The sequence below is a fragment of the Notechis scutatus genome, chromosome 13, assembly GCF_049901735.1.
Source record: "Notechis scutatus isolate UNSWTSFEM ecotype Mainland chromosome 13, rNotScu1.2, whole genome shotgun sequence".
NCBI lineage: Eukaryota > Metazoa > Chordata > Lepidosauria > Squamata > Elapidae > Notechis > Notechis scutatus.
Genome location: NC_142021.1, coordinates 5,025,600 through 5,037,610, shown reverse-complemented (window position 1 = coordinate 5,037,610; position 12,011 = coordinate 5,025,600). Strand labels below are relative to the sequence as shown.

At 45.7% G+C, this 12,011-nt stretch overlaps 1 long non-coding RNA gene across 1 annotated transcript in view; it reads right to left on the bottom strand.

Moving 5' to 3' along the window:
• LOC148129601 (uncharacterized) overlaps positions 1-11,811 on the bottom strand; it is a 59,460-nt gene extending 47,649 nt beyond the window's left edge. The window contains exon 1 of the long non-coding RNA XR_015745263.1: positions 10,814-11,811. This is a non-coding gene — a long non-coding RNA (uncharacterized LOC148129601). The remainder of the gene's footprint in view (positions 1-10,813) is intronic.
• Between the last annotated feature and the right edge of the window lie 200 nt (positions 11,812-12,011).

Below are 12,011 nucleotides of genomic sequence, written 5' to 3'. Positions count from 1 at the left end.
ACCAGATTCATTTAAACAAATGTAGAATTAGCTTAACAACTGCCAATGATTCACTTAACTTTATTTATTTATTTCTTTATTTTATTTTGTCAATCACTTACAAGATAATAGGTGTAAGTATAAACATGAGTAAGAATATAGGAAATAGGTGTGAATAAATGGGGACAATAGGTCTGATCTAAGTATGGTATATAAAATCATATATTGCAATGTCCTACCTGTCAATGAATACTTCAGCTTCAACCATAACAATACAAGAGCAAACAATAGAGACAAACTCAAGATAAACCGCACCAAACTTGATTGCAGGAAATACAACTTCAGCAACAGAGTGGTCCATGTCTGGAATATTCTACCTGCCTCTGTGGTTTCTTCCCCAAACCCCAAAAACTTTCACCTTAGACTGTCTACTGTTGACCTCACCCCTTTCCTAAGAGGGCTGTAGGGGGCGTGCATAAGCGCACCAACGTGCCTACCGTCCCTGTCCTATTAATTTTTTTTATTTTTCTTATAGGTATCCATTTTATGTATTCATAACTATGTTTATCCTTATACCTATTATCTTGTAAGCGATTGACAAATCAAATAAATAAAATAAATAGCTTCTCTTTTACTTCATCGCAGAAACATGCAAATTCCACACCTTTCTGCCCTTCCCATCAGGACCGTTTCCCTCCCAGTTGTGTTTCTCCGTCAACTAATTTGCCCTAAATACCGGATGAAGAACGTGTGCCTGCAGCCCTGATTTTCTGTTATTAGACAGAACATTCCTCTTTTTAACCTCTTGGACCCCAAGCAATCCCACTGGGAGAATCCGGTCTCTGTACATTTCAACTGGTCTTAATTAGATCGGACATTTTTCTTCCCATTGCATATTTACAATTTTGAAGGGGGGGGGCGAGGGTGGGGGATGACCTACCAAACGGATTATACTGGGAGGATTTGTATTTTCCAAACTATGTCAGCCTTTACCTGCGTGGGGGAGAGTTTGCAAAAAAAAAAAAAAAGCCACAAATCTATGCCAAAAAGTTCCAACAATTGAGTTTTCTGTTAAAGAAAATTAAAAAGTGACTAAGACAGAATCGAATACAGGTACAACAGTTCATTTAGTGTCTGTTTGAACTTTATAACAACAGTGGAAAAAAGTGACTTGTGACCATTTTTCACAGTTATGACATTGGTGGTATCCCCATGGTGACGTCATCAAAATTCAGAGGCTTGGCAATTGGTTCATATTTATGATGGCTGTGGTGTCCTAGGTTCGTGCAATCTGCTTTTGCAACCTTTCTGACAAGAAAATGCCCTACTAGCACTGATGATGTAACCTAGTTCGGTAATGAAACGTCTCGCAAGAAAATTAGCACACTCACAGTTGTCCCAAATGTGCTTTTTTTTCTTCAAGAGGCAACTGGATTTTCTGGTTTTTCTTTGAAAACATTTTGCTCCTCATCCAAGAAGCTTCTTCAGTTCTGAAGAAGAACTGAACTGAGAACTGAAGAAGCTCCTTGGATGAGAAGTGAAAGGGTCTTCAAAGGAAAACCAGAAAATCCAGTTGCCTCTTGGGGAAAAAAAAACACTTTTGGAATAACCATGATCTGGATGACTGAGAATCTCCAGCAAATAGCCCGAATCTGCAAAGACAGAGTCCGGAAGGCTAAGGCTCAGAATGAACTAGTAGCAAGTTCCACCCTGAGCTATAAATATTCTCTACAATCCAACTGATTGAATGATCTGCTTCTCTACCCATTACCTACCCTGTTTCCCCTGAAAACATGACCTACCCTGAAAGTAAGTCCTAGCTTGACACACCCCGATACCTGCCTTGCCAGTCCATTTCTTCTGCAGCCAGCAAGATTGGCAAAGCTTTCCTGAAGGCCTCTGTAGCAGATCACAAAGCTCTGGATTGATCCTGAGCTCTGTTACCTTGCCAGCTGCAGAAGAAGAAAATAAGACCTGGTGCCTTTTTTGGGTGGCAAAAAATATATAAGACAGGGTCTTACTTTCAGGGAAACACCATAGAAAACTGGGTTCAAAGCACGTCGGGGACCAAACTCACAGCATTTTCCCTCCAGACCCATTCTTGACAGTGTCCTTTTTTTAATTTTATTTTTTTTGGTCACACATGCAAGTCTCCCTTTCTCCTGCACATTGTTTGAAGGAGCTTTTACCCCTGATCTCCCCTCACCCCGGTAATGTTATTATCCGATGTCTTTTCATTGCTGCTGCCAAATCTGATTTGAGATCAGCGCTCCAAGGACTTGGGGTTGCTCGCCGCAGACGGCCAACTGGAGTCCTAAGTGACCAGCTCATCGGGACAATCTAATTCTTATTGACATCTTGGGTCCCAAGATTCGTCAAGATGGATTGGGCGACCGGGCCAAATCACGCCATTATGGGGGAGAACGAAGGAGGAGGAAAGGGAGGTGCGTGTATTCCTTTTCAGCTCCGTTCCTTAAGAAAACGTTGTGAAGATCAATAGCCCTGCTTATAGAAGCCCGTCTTTCCGTTGGTGCGTGAGTGTGTATGTGTGTCTACACAAGGGTAGGCAAGACGAGGAGATGTCAGAAGGCCAGGAACTCTCAAGTGCATTCCAGTTCTATTGGGTTGTGTTGGATTGCATTACTCCAACGGGAAGGAAAAGGCGAAGGGGAGAAAACAAGAGCCAAGTGAAGGGTATGGCTTTATTTTAGAGGAAGAGGGGTTAATTATATTAAGGTCATTTCACCTGTCAAAACTTTCCTTTTCAAACTCTTTCTTGCCCCCAAGATACAACCCAGCTTGCTTCTGAATGGCCCTTCTGTTCCTGTCCAGGAGTTTGAGTGGGTAGGTCATGAAGTCACATGGCGTAAGGACATATCTCTCCGCATCCTTTTCCCTACCCACCCACCCACCCACCCACACCTCACCACCGCCACCCCCCCGCTCAGCTCTCATCTTTAGGTCCTTTTGAAATTCTTCAACTTCTCCCCATTTAGGTCCTCAAAGAGTGAAACACGGTAGGGGGGGGGTTTGATCATTCATTGGTTCTCTCCCCCTACCCCTGGCCTCGTTTCATGTATGTTTGTGGGTGTGGATTTGGGTTTCTCTGTTTACATCAACGAAGCCTCTCCAAAGGGGAGTGATGAATTTGCAAACTTGCATTGGGAGAATCTAAATCGTCTTTTAGTAGTTCCAGTGGCAAAGAGAAGAGTGGCTCCATTAAGGACATAAAGAGCATCTATAATCTTTCCTTCCTTCCTCCCTCCCTTCTTTCTTTCCTTCCTCCCCCTCTCTCCTTCTTTTCTTCCTCCCTTCTCTTTTCCTTCATTCCTCCCTTCCTTCTCTTTTCCTTGCTTCCTTGCCTCCTTGCTTCCCTTCCTCCCTCCCTCTCCTTCTTTCCTTCCTCCTTCTCCCCCTCCCTTCTTTCCTTCCCTTTCTCTCCCTCTCTCTCCTTCTTTCCTTCCTCCTTCTCTCCCTACCTCCCTTCTTTCCTTCCCTTTCCCTCTCTCTCTCTTCTTTTCTTCCTTCCTATTTTCCTTCCCCTTTCCTTTTCTTCTTCATTCCTCCCCACTTTCTCTTTTACTTGCTTCCTTGCCTCCTTGCTTCCCTTCCTCCCTCCCTCTCCTTCTTTCCTCCCTCCCTCCCCTTCTCTTGTCCTTGCTTCCTTTCTCTCTCCCTCCCTCCCTCCTCCTTTCCCTCTTTCCTTCCTTTCCTCCCTCTCTCCCTTTTCTTCCTCTCTTCTATTTTCCTTCCTTCCTTCCTATTTTCCTTCCTATTTTCCTTCCTCCCCCTTCTCTTTGCCTCGCTTCCTTGCCTCCTTGTCTCCTTCCTTCCCTTCCTCCCTCCCTCTCCTTCTTTCCTCCCTCCCTCCCTCTCTTCTCTTTTCCTTCCTTCCTTTTTCTCTTCCTTGCTATCACACACTGAGACAAATGAATAAATGAATGACAACCCCCGCCCAAAAAAAAACCCTCCCATTTCTACATCAAGGTAATCAAACCCCTGCTCTCCAGAATAAACGCCTGTAATTTGGTGAAGGAGTGTGCTAGAAATGTGCGCACAATAGGTCTCATTCATAATTGTGCAGTCTGCTTCTCATCACCATGGAAACAACAAGGGTTTTAGAGATCAAAGGCCACGGGCAAAAAGTTCCTGTCCAAGAGCTCTGTAAATAGGACTGGATGGATCTAGTCTAGGACCATGAAGAGGTGCTTTTGGTGTTTCTTTTTCAGATGAAGCTGACAGTTGAACTCCTTGGGACCAATATAAGATCTGGCGTAACTTCAAAGAAAAAAAAAATGTGGATCCAGAGAAAGAACGGAGGAAGACAGATTCTTTCTTCTTCTTTTTTTTGGTTAAGAAATAAAAAAAGATGCACACTGTTAATTCATCTCTCAAATCTTTAAGAGAACCAGGGGTGCTTCCAGGTGCCAAAATCTATTCTTTCAATCCTCACGGTTTTTCAATGTTCCTTTGGACCCTCAGTGGCTAAGGACGCTGAGCTTGTCGATGAAGAAAGGGTTGGCAGTTCGGTGGTTCGAATCCCTAGCGCTGTGTCATGGAGCGAGCTCCCGCTCCTTGTCCCAGCTTCTGCCCAACCTAGCAGTTTGAAAAAGCATGTAACAAAATGCAAAGAGAAAAATAGGGACCCCTTTGGTGGGGAGGGAACAGCGTTCCGTGCACCTTCGAAGGCATTTAGTCCTGCCGGCCACATGACCATGGAGACGTCTTCGGGCAGAGTTGGCTCTTCGGCTTTGAAACGGAGAGGAGCACCACCCACTAGAGCCAGAAACGACCAGCACGTATTATATGCGAGTGGAATCTTTACCTTTCTGCTTTGGTTAATAAGGAGAAACACTTGGACCTGCCACTAATAAATATGTTCCAACCAACAGAAATGTCAGGTACAAAGTAGTATGGAGAATAAAAGAACAATAAGTTGGAAGGGAATCTTCTACTCCAATCCCCCTATATAATTTCTGACAAATGGCTGTCCATCATCTCTTCTTGAAAACTTCCAGTGATGGGGCACCCACAACTTCTGGAGGCAAGCTGTTCCACAGGTTAATAATTCTCACTGTTAGGAAATTTCTCCTGTGTTCTAGGTTGCTTCTCTCCTTGGTTGGTTTCCATCCTGTCTTGCCTTGTGGTGCTTTGGAAAATATGTTGAACCCCTCTTCTTTGTGGCAGTCCCTCAAATATTGGGACATTGGGATGGGATATGATAATAGAAGAGAGGAGAGGGGAGGAGAGGAGAAGAGAGGAGAGGAGAGGAGAAGGGAGGAGAGGAGAAGAGAGGGAGAGGAGAAGAGAGGAGGGGGGAGGGGAGGGGAAAGGGAAGAGAAGATAGGGGAGGAGAAAAGAAGAGAGGAGACGTGAAGAGAAGAGGAGAGGAGAGGAGAGGAGAGGAGAGGAGAAGAGAAGAGAAGAGAAGAGAAGAGAAGAGAAGAGAAGAGAAGAGAAGAGAAGAGAAGAGAAGAGAATTAGAACGGAATAGAATAGGTATAACTGAGCATTAGAAATATCTGGAGAGTCATGGGAAGACCATCTACTCTGACAATGCTACTGTTGACTACCCTCACACTGTGTTTTCATGTTTCATGCAACAGATCAAAGTTGAGTGGAATCCAAGATAGTTGAGCTAGTTATGAGAATCCAGACTATTAGTTAGATGATGATTAAATGTATTTTGCGCAAACCCAGAGAAGGGGTTAGTCCCATAACTAAATTAAGAATGCTATATGAATGCAGGCCCTTTGTTCTCTCTCTTTCTTTTCTGATGCACCAGAAAATGGATAACCTCTCCATTGCATGCTTTTTTTTGCTCCCTGAGCACATAAGACAACCGCATCCAAAGTAGACAACATAGAAGGAAGGTTGCTTACAAATCAATGCCCTATTGACTATTGGTCCATGGAGGTGGAAAAGGGAAGTGAGTTGATCCATCATGTCAACATCAAGCTGAAGCAGCTTTGCATTGTCTTATTTACAGTTTCCCTGAGCTGTTTCGTATTCTGAGAAAGGGTTATTTTTCTTCCTCGGTTTTTAATGAGAAAAACATGCCCCTTCCAAAATCACAGGCACTCGGGTTCTAAGTCATTTTGCAAACTTGCTCTTGTCAGATTGTTCCAGGGCATTTTCTTCCTTGGAGAAAATTGGTTTCCCCACTCATCCCTTTTTTTTTAAAAAAAAAAAAAAGGAAAAAAGAAAGAAAGGGTAGAGAAGAGAAGAGATGGGGAGGGGAGGGAAGAGAAAGGAAAGGAAGGGAGAGGAGAAGAAAGAAGAGGAGAGGAGAGGAGAGGAGAGGAGAGGAGAGGAGAGGAGAGGAGAGGAGAAGAGAAGAGAAGAGAAGAGAAGAGAAGAGAAGAGAAGAGAAGAGAAGAGAAGAGGAGAGGAGAGGAGAGGGAGGAGAGGGGAGGGAGGGAAAGGAAGGAAAGGAAAGGCAGAGGAGAGGAGAGAGAGAGAGAAGAGAGAGGAGAGAGAGGAGAGAGAGGAGAGGAGAGGAGAGGAGAGGAGAGGAGAGGAGAGAGAGAAAGGAAGGGAAGGGAAGGGAAGGGAAGGGAAAGGGAAGGGAAGGAAGGGGAGAGGGGAAGGGAAGGGAAGAGAAGAGAAGAGAAGAGAAGAGAAGAGAAGAGAAGCTCTATAAATGTTTTCAGTCAATAAAATAAAATATTTAACCCTCGTGTCCAGCTGCTCGAATCTTACTCAAGTAAATACCACCCTAAGTAGCCAGTACACCTTGCAAGTTGATTCTATTTGGGGATGCAAAAAAGAGAAGGCCTCATTAACTTGCAAGAGTTCATTTCCTTCCAAAATTGTGTGTGTGTGTGTGTGTGTTGTGTGTGGAAGCACACTTCTGGTGCCCCACTTCCACTTCAGCACCAAGTGAGTGATTGCCTTCTCTCAAAATAGCCTGAGACTTAAGACTAACATCCTGGCCTCCCAGCTCCATTGTGCCCACCCTGATTTCAATGGAGGGCACCCTTCTCTTCCGATCTCTGCGAGTCGGTCCGTCGGCTGCAGAAAAAGAAAAAAAAGAAAAGACGAGAAAGAAGCCCACCCTTGCTTGGAGGAAGGGCTTTTCTTCCTGCCCATTAACAGAAAGGCTGGCCGGCTTCGTCTCCAAATCTAATTTGCAGGCTGATGAGGAAGGGAGCATCAAATGGCTTCGGAAGGGAATCTAAACCACGTCTGTTTCCTCAGCCAGGGAAGAACACAGCCACTTTTTCTAACAGAGACAGAGTCTGGCAGTAAGAGGGGCTGGAGGGGGGCAGGGGGAGAGGGGAGGGGGAAGATTGTCAAATGTCAGCATCCTGATAGGCAAGGGATCAAAGCTTGCTGGCGGCAACATAAGTTTATCGTCAGCCAAGCCAAACAATGAATGACTTTATCTCATTCTGGGGTGAAAAACAGAGAGCAAAGTTCCAGAGAATTATGTCTAAACTAGGCATTGCGGAACTCTCCTTCCCTCCCCTCTCTCTCTTTCTCCCTCTTCCCTCCCTCTCTCTCCTCTCCCCTCCCTTCCTACATCTCTTTCTCCCTCCCTCCTCTCTCTTTCTCCCTCTTTCCTTCCCTCTCTCTTTCTTCCACTTTTCTTCCCTCTCCCCCCTCTCTCCTTCCTACATCTCTTTCCCTCCCTCCCTCTCTTTCTCCCTCTTTCCTTCCCTCTCTCTTTCTTCCACTTTTCTTCCCTCTCTCCCCTCTCCCTTCCTACATCTCTTTCTCCCTCCCCCTCTCTTTCTCTCTCTTTCATTCTCTCTCTCCCTCCCTCCCTCTCTCTCTTTCTCCCTCTTTCCCTCCCTCTCTCTCCCTCTCTCCCTCCCTTCCTACATCTCTTTCTCCCTCCCTCCCTCTCTTTCTCCCTCTTTCCTTCCCTCTCTCTTTCTTCCACTTTTCTTCCCTCTCTCCCCCCTCTCCCTTCCTACATCTCTTTCTCCCTCCCTCCTCTCTTTCTCCCTCTTTCCTTCCCTCTCTCTCTTTCTTCCACTTTTCTTCCCTCTCTCCCCCCCTCTCCTTCCTACATCTCTTTCTCCCTCCCTTCCTCTCTCTTCCTCTCTTCCTCTCTCCCTCCCCCTCTCTCTTTCTCCCACTTTTCTTCCCTCTCTCCCCCTCTCTCCCTTCCTACATCTCTTTCTCCCTCCCCTCTCTTTCTCTCTCTTTCCTTCTCTCTCTCTCCCTCTCTCTTTCTCCCACTTTTCTTCCCTCTCTCCCCCTCTCCCTTCCTACATCTCTTTCTCCCTTCCTCCTCTCTTTCTCCCTCTTTCCTTCCCTCTCTCCCTCCCTCTCTCTCTTTCTCCCACTTTTCTTCCCTCTCTCCCCCTCTCTCCCTTCCTACATCACTTTCACCCTCCCTCTCTCTCCCTCCCTCCCTCTCTTTCTCCCTCCCTCCCTCCCTCTCTCATTAACTCTCTTCCTCCCTCCCTCTCTTTCCCTTTCTTCCTCCCTCTCTCCCTCCCTTCCTCTTTTTCTTCCTCCCTCCCTCCTCCTCCTCCTCCTTCTTTTTCTCTAAACATACGGTTGTAAGTCAAAGACTGTCTGTATTTCTTTCGTGGAACAACCGTTGTGCTTCCACAAATTTGAGAAGGCGTGATCCACCGCCCTCCAAAAGAGAGTCAGAGAATGAGAACAAGCCCACGACCTCTGGCCTGGTTCTGCTGGACTTTTGGACTTGCAAGCAAGAAGTAAATCTGGATGGATTTGTTGCTGGGAAATTCCCCCCAAAGAAGGGATTTCTACCTTGTAGACAGCCAACGGTGGCAGAAGGGCATTTTTGGGAGGAAAACACCTAAGGACCTCGGATATTTCTCAACCTTAGCCTTTCCGAGTGACGGCCATAAAACATTTGAACTGTTCTCCTTTGCCTGATGGCCCCCTGAGCTGTCAAAACATCAACGGGTCACAGTTCAAAGTTGTCTGGCTTGATTCACAACAACAACAGAAGCTGCAGCTCAACCCAGGCGGAACCACTTGACCATTTCCAAGCTGTCACCATAAGCCAGGCTTCACATAGGCCAAACTTCAGGCTGACCTCCTATCTGTATCCCACAAGAGGCTGGATTTTCACGGTAAACCCTGTTTGCTGAATTAACTTGTTTTGTACATCGCAAACCCTTTGGCTATCGTGATCAGCTGAGTCCCATGAGGTTTCCTTGGCTCGTGAACACGGCTGCTAGAACTTCGTCTTACATGGTCACACGCATCCTGTGGACAAAACCACGGAGAAGAGGCAGAACTTGGATGTTCTAACAATTACACGCACACAATTCTAGTTTTTCTGCAAGAGTTCTCACTAATTCCAAGGCTTCCTGTTTTCTGAAGGCAGATCAGTCCCATTTTTACCCTTACATGCCCACTTCATAGACCTCTACGTAGTCCACAAATTGTCCCATCAATTTTAGGTTGGTCATTTTGCCACTGAATTTCAGAAACTCTTTTTTCAAGATGTCCCAAAGGTGCTTTTTTTCAGGAGTCAACTGGACTTCCTGGTTTTACTTTGAGGACATTTCACTTCTCACCCAAGAAGCTTCTTCAGCTCTTCTTGGGTGAGAAGCGAAACATCTTCAATGAAAAACCAGGACGTCCAATTGCCCCTTGAAAGAGCATCTTTGGGACGACCATGACCTGGATGACTGAAAGTCTCCATAGGCCCATGATGGCGAACATATGGCATGCGTGCCACAAGTGGCACACAGAGCCAGTAGTGTTGTATCTTATGTGTTATATGTGTTGTATCTTATGACTCTTGATGGATGTATTTTATTTTTGCTTTACGTACACTGAGAGCAGACGCACCAAAGACAAATTCCTTATGTGTCTAATCGCACTTGGCCAATAAAGAATTCTATTCTATTCTATTCCATGTTTTCTCCAAAGGATGCATTCATCCTGACTGATTTTTCATAGAAAATTTTAAAAAATTCCCTCGTGCCCTAATGATTTCATTGATTGAAACCACATCCTGCTGTATTTGAGGCCAGGATTATCACTTGGGTTCCAAGAAAACAGCCAGAATCACATGTTAAAAGCTGGAAAGGGAGGGGGAAAAGGAGACCCAATGCATTCCAAAAAATCTATTTGCTTGGCTGATGAGAGATAAGTTGTTTGGATTTAACAAAAAACAAACAAACAAAACAAAAAAGTAGGAAGCAGCCGAATATAATGCAAATCCTCAATCTTACAAAACCTGTTATAAAATCCCAGGTGCCGGTTTAAGGAATCAAAATGGGAAGCGGCTGTAATCTAATGCTTTCTTGGAAAATGTGCCCATCCAAGATAAGATAAGATAAGGTGTGGGAAGCGGATCCTGTGCTGAGAAATAGTTAGGTTTGGCACAGCAACCTAACGGGACAGGTACAAATGTCAACAGCTGCAGTAACCACAAGAATCATTTACAGTCTCTGCAACCGGCTGGAAAAATCAATTGTCATCTATTCTTGAGAACTGGTTGTCCTACCATTTCTTTAAAAACCTTCCGAGGTGGAAAATCCACAACCTCCATAGCAGAGGTGGGCATTCAGCAGGTTCTGACCAGTTCTGGAGAACCAGTAGCGGAAATTTGGAGTAGTTCGGAGAACTGTAAAAAAATATCACCTCTGACTGGCCCCGCCAACCCCATCTCTTCTCTGCCTCCCATTGAGTCCCAGCTGATCGGCTGGTGCTTCTTTGGTTGCCCTGCCCAGGAGAACGGAGCTGGAAAGCAGGTTAGTGGGGTGGGGAGGGAATGGATATATTGCAGTATCCTTCCCTTGTCATGCCCACCAAGCCACGCTCACCAAGCCACGTCACACCCACCAAGCCACACCCTCAGAACCGGTAGTAAAAAAAAATTGAATCCTACCATTGGTCCATAGGGATTCTGTCAGGGGTGGGATTCTACCGGTTCAGACTGGTTTGGGTAAATCTCTTGTTCCGATGTTCAGCTCGCTCCAAACCGGTTCGCTGTGACGAGGAAGTAGGCCCACCCTGTTCTTTCCTGCTTTATGCCTTTGTTTAGAGCACAGCTGATTCGCGGGGCTCAGCTGTTTTCTTCCCAGAGGCTGCAGCTGAAGGTAAGTATGGGCTGAGCATTTTTTAAATGCGGAGAGCATGCGCAGGGAGCATTTTTCAATGCGGAGCGCGCGATCACCGAACCAGTTGTTATACCAGTGAAATCCCACCCCGGGATTCTGTTGTGCTGTTGAAAGAGATTCTACAGTCAAGAAACATCTCGAATCAAATCTAAACAGCTTCAGCTAGTCCTTATGATTTCTAGTACTGGTTTCTGCAGCAGTGGAAGAAGTTCCTGATCAATCCTTGAAGGTCTGCCACAGGGAAGAAAGGGGGGAAAGGTCGATTTATTCTCCAAAACACTTGAGCGCATGACAAGAAGTGATGGATGGAAACGAATCAACCTGGAAGCTCCTCAGAAGGAGGCCCAATCTGGAAATAAAGACGAATTTCCTGACCGTGGAAATTATGAAGCTGGTGGAAGTTGTGGGTGCTCCATCACAAGACAAGATTCGACAACCATTTGTCCAAAATGAAATCAGGATTCCTGCCTTGGGTAGGGCATCAGACTAGAAGATCTTCAAGATCCCTTCCGGCCCTATGATCTTCTCTATGCCACTTTTTTATGTACACAAACACTGGCATCAGGTCTCCTGTCTATCTTCATTTCTCCAGGCTAAACATCTCCAGAACTTTCAATCAGTCCTCCTCTCAGGTTCTCCCGTGCTTTAGCTAATGCTGAGCCCAGGGAGTACCCCCGCTTAGCTTCAGCCAACCTGCCACTCAAGAACTGCCAGACGTTTGAGGATAACCCCAAATATTTCTCCTTTCTGGAAGAACAGAGGCGTCATGTTTTATTTAACAGCAGCAGCCCAGCTTTGAAGAAAGGAGAGGAAAGGCAGAATAGGGAGGACCATTCTCCTGGCTGGTGAGATTTCTGGCAAAGGAGGAACACTAACGCACACCGCTCCAGCTGGCACCAGATGAAAGCAAATCTCTGCAACTCCAGAGAAGTTTAAAAAGAAAAAAGAAAACCCACACCGTGGCAC